This window comes from Condylura cristata, unplaced genomic scaffold (assembly GCF_000260355.1).
Source record: "Condylura cristata isolate star-nosed mole 26May11 unplaced genomic scaffold, ConCri1.0 scaffold00007, whole genome shotgun sequence".
Classification (NCBI taxonomy): domain Eukaryota; kingdom Metazoa; phylum Chordata; class Mammalia; order Eulipotyphla; family Talpidae; genus Condylura; species Condylura cristata.
Window position 1 is genome coordinate 61515703 of NW_004567108.1, and position 4997 is coordinate 61520699.

Sequence of the window (4997 nt, forward strand, 5' to 3'; positions counted from 1 at the left end):
CTTTCAGTAGGTTGTTAGACTTATGGAAGTTAATCTAATGTAGTTACAAACAGAAATTTATCATTTTGAGTTATTTCCAAGTCTTATACTTTGATTTTTTCTTCCAGGCAGTTTTATGAGCCATTAGGTATATTCAAAATTATTTCCTAGATTTATTTATTTATTTTTAAAAGATTTATTTATTTATATAGAATGGGGTACAGGCCAAAGATGCGGAGGGTGAGAGGATTCACCAGAGACAGAGTGGGGAGTAGAACAGGCAGGTCGATGAAGTACACTGTTGAGGTGAGCAGCGGGTGGGTCATGAGGGGTCTCCCTCGCCATGCGGATCTCCTCCGAGGCAGGCGGGTATTGAACTCATGCGGAAGTGGCTTAAGCTTCTTAGTGCAGTGCTTTAGCCCGCTGCGCCACCAGGGAGGGCCCTCCTAGATTTATTTTTTTTAATTTGGTTTATTTCTTTGCCTCTTAACCTCCATGTCTCTCTCCTTCAATGTAATAGTGACTATCTTAAGACCATCATGGTTGGGTCAGGAAGGCATGTACTTAACATAATTTTATTTCACAAAGATTAGTACTAATTGAACTTTGGTTGGTCCAAACCTTTCTTAGTCTTATTACACTAGCTCAGGATCTAGTGAAAACTCGTTTTTCCAGTCAAATGCATACCCAAACTTCTGAAATTTCTCTGCTTAATTTCTAATTGCACACAGTCATTTCTTGCTTTAGCTCACCTCGTACTTTGCTAATCAGTAGTAACAGTAGACACCTCTAACATTGTTTTTAAACCACACAGATAGCAAGCGCTTATGCGTACCGAATTACTGTCGTGATAGGTGCTTTTAAACCAAATGTATAGTATTCATCGCTGTCTAGCATCTAACATCAGTTGCATCACTGTTAAAACAATGGCTAAGCCAGTATCATGTATTTACAATAATTTCTTCTAAGAAGTCGTGTATTAATTAAACAATACTATATAAGACATAACATCTAACATTCTATCAAGTAACTCACTGTATTCAGAAATGTATTTCCTGAATTCTTAAGGCTCATCTAGAAGTAAAGAATGGGGGACATCGTGTATATGTGCTTTTTTATGCCATAATTTAATGACACATGCTAGTTGAGGCTGATCACCTTTGATTTAGTAAGTTTGTTCCATTTGTTCTGAGACTCTCCACCAAATAATTAAGAACTTGACTGGCTAAGTACTGACTGAGTGTAAAGGGTACTTCAACTGGTTGGGAAAAATACAGATTATAAATACTTTCGGGGCCTCCCTGCTGGTCACAAGGGGTTAAAGCATAGCACTGTGAAGCTATCTGCAGCCACTGCAGCAAAAGTTTGATTCTTGCCCAGGGAGGTGACCCACATGGGGTGGCAGACTTCTCCTCACCCGCCCACTGCTCCCCTCAGTAGTGTACTTCAGTCAATCTGCCTGTTCTCCCTACTATGTCTGTTCTTCTCCCCACTCAATCTCTGTTGAAGCCTCTCTGCTCTCCACACCTCTGGCCTGTACCCCAGTTCTTATATGCATAAATAAATAAATCTTAAATAAATACTTTCCCAATTATTGCTTGTAGCACAGTTTTCTCTATGTTATACTTGTTGTTCTCAAGCTGTGCAAGTGCATTGGTGTTGTTACAGGGCAGGAAGAGGGGCACCACTGAACCCCCCAAACCTGCCTGCTCTAAATAGGTTCTGCCATCCACCGCATCAAGACAAAACATAAGACTTTAATGAAAAGGAACTTTAACACAGTGAGTATATAATATGGAAGACAAAGAATATAATTTCTAAATCCAACACCTGAAGTTACCCATCCCCTCGTGGGCAAAAGTCAACCCAAAAGGGATTGGCCCAAAGCAAGGCCTGGAGCCCACCACAAGACCAAAGCACCTTCTGGCCAGAACCCATAGAAAAGGGTTAGAAATGGCCAGACAAGTCTGGGAGGAAAAGATCAAAATCAAAATCAATATAAATACTGCCATAGCCAACCTCCCTATGGGTCTCTCACTCTTTCAACCAATCCAGGGCCAAGAAATAAACACGGTTTCTTCACATGCTCTCTGATCCATGTGGCTTCCTCAGGTCTCCTTCTGGCTTTCCATCCTGCTTCCTTCTTCCTCAGATTCCTTCTCTTCTCTTCTTTTCTCCGCTCAATTCCACCCTCCTTCTGGGTGGGGCAGGGAACCTGGAACTTCCCCCTTTCCTGGGGACCACCCTGTTACAATGTCACTTAGTGTAGGGTAAATGGAATTTATGAGGGTTTTTCCACACTCATGGCATTAGCATCAATGATCGACACCTGTGGTCTTACCAGAATGCCTGATGGTGGCACCTGAAGGGTGGGGTGGGCATGAGTGCTCATTCCTGACCTTTGAGAGGAAACATAGAGCCAAGGGCTGTGTCCCAGAGGACAGAAGGCCGCAGCACAGGACAAGCAGTGGTAGAGGACCTTGTGTTGGAAAAGGGCTAATAGAGAGGACACACAACAGCTGAGAGAAGAAGAGACCATGAGAGAAAGCCAGGGAGGCCCTAAGAACAAATATTCCCCAGGGGCTGGGCAGCCTAAGAGCCTCCCAACGCCCTGGGCCCTCTGCCTGCCCTGCTCCAGGTTACCTCACTACAAATAGTGGAGAAAGAACATTAAAAGCCTGAAAAAGTCACCGAGGGTTCCAGGACTCCTCCTTTACCTGTCTGCGGGGATCATAGAGAAACTGCCCCATGGCTTGGTGGCAATGAGAAACTTGTAAGTGGGATTCTCAGATGGAAGCCTAGAATTACTAAATAAAACCTCCTGAGGCCTAAGTCACAATTAATAAGTCCTCCAGGTGAATCTACTGCAGCCAAGAGTTTGAGGACTGCTGGGTTTCAAGATATACGGTTGCAAAGTGAATATGGCAACTAATAAGACTTCGGTTCTCTCCTTTTCTAGAGAGATTAAGTGTGGTTTAAAGTATAAATATGAAAAGGAGAGTGTATGGGCTGGACTATGACAGACAACGTTGACTACAGTCTTCAGTTTTATTACAAACTTCTAAGATAATAAATTTCTACTCTGGAGAAACTGTTTCTTAGATTCTCTTTCTGCTGGGGATTCCAGATGAGATTTCCGCCAGTTAGATGCACTCGCTTGACATTTGCAAGGTGAAAGTGAATGTAATAAGCTGAAGCGAACTTTTGAACTATTTTGATTATTTCCTCTGTGAGTCCAGTTTGGAGGAATTGGAATGATCTCCACGAGCTGTGGCAAAAAATTCTGGCGTCTGATCTTGAGTTTATCCAATTTATCAGTGCTGATTGTGATGGTCCTGATTCTATGTAGCTGGAAATTGTGATGACGTTGAAAAAACAAATGAAAAGCTCCTGATACTTTGACGAGGACAGAAATTCCCTTGCTGGCCCTGCAGTGTGACTTTGGAGTTATTGAAAGCCCAGGTTAGTCTACATCATAAGTGTTCCCAACTATTTCATATCTTGTAAAGCCTTTTTCTGTTTAAATGTGCTAGAGTAATCCGCTTTCTGGAAATTATTCTAATGATATAGCAAATGACCTGTTTTTTCTTTCTGTAAAGTGTAGCTAGCACATTTCCTTTATCTTTTGTGTCCTACAATTTTACAGTTTGTTATATTTTTAAAATTGTATCAGTAATTATAAAGGTAAAATTACTTTATATGACGACATATGATCCACGGGTATAGGATTGCGATTCTTCATTTTTACTTACCACACCTCACTTAACCACAAATCAAACATAATCCTCTACCAGAGTCCATTGTGTGCCCTTCCCTCTGTTTTTCCCAATGCCAATTTTCACTTGTGACAGTTTCAATTCTACAGTCAGATTTCTAGAAGATGTTATGGTTTGATTTTTCCTGTTCCCTTTGTTTACTTTCTCCATCTTCCACATAGCTTTAGGCATTAGTTTTTCTCCTTCTGACTTATATTACTTAGAATAATCCCCTCCATCCATGTTCTATTTATGTTATCACAAATAGCAAGATTAAGATTTCGTCCCTTTTTTGAAAAGTATTCTACCTGTTAATATATGATATACAATCTACTCAATTGTCCTTGGGCACATAGGTTGTTTCCATAGGTTAGTTACTGTAAATACCAATGCACTGTCCACAGGAGTGTTATAACCAAATCATAGTTTGGCGTTCTGCCTACAGGTGCCTAGCAGTGGAATTGCTAGTTCATCTGGTACATCTATTTTTAATATTTCGAGAAACCTATTTGGCAACCGCCTGAGGCTGGGTAGATTTGTCTTGCAGACAAAAAGATAATTTTAGAAACTCTGTAGATATTTAATGGTCTTTAATGCTGAATCAGGGGACAGACCAGTTTTCTCTCTCAGAATTCCTCTAGTGTTTTCCTCCCTGGAATCCTCTATCTCCTGGTTTCACCTCAGAGTGTTGACCTGTAGCTGTAGTCCTGTCTGAGTGATGCCACCCTCTCCCCATGGCCTCTCAGCACTGGAGTGAGAATTTACACATGTGCTCTCAGGAGGAGTCTGGCATCTGTAGAGTGGTGGACTGGTCTCTCTCTGAATCTCCTCCTCCAGAAACTTTAAATGTTTTCACAGGCCTGTGTCTCACCCTGCAGTTGCCAGACCTTGTCTTTTTTCTCTGTGTAGGTCCTCACAGAGCTATGAGAAACACCCACCCACAGCTGCCTCACAGCACCATATCTGGCCAAGGTCTCTTCTGTTCTGCACAGGGCCTGTTCCAACTGCCACAGGCATTAATCTACCTCTGATCATTCAGGGGAGGTGCCCCCTGGGAAAGGAGGCTGGCCACCCCTCAACCCCTCCTTAGGTCTCAGAGGGTTCTATATCTGTTTTATCAAACTATCTCTCCACCATGATGAGGCTGGGTAGGTTCATTGTCAGTTCTTGCAGGTGAAAAGATAGTTTTGGAGACTTTAGTAGATTGTTACAGAATTTTAATACCGAATCAGGGCTCGAACCAACTTTCTTTTTTTTTTTTTT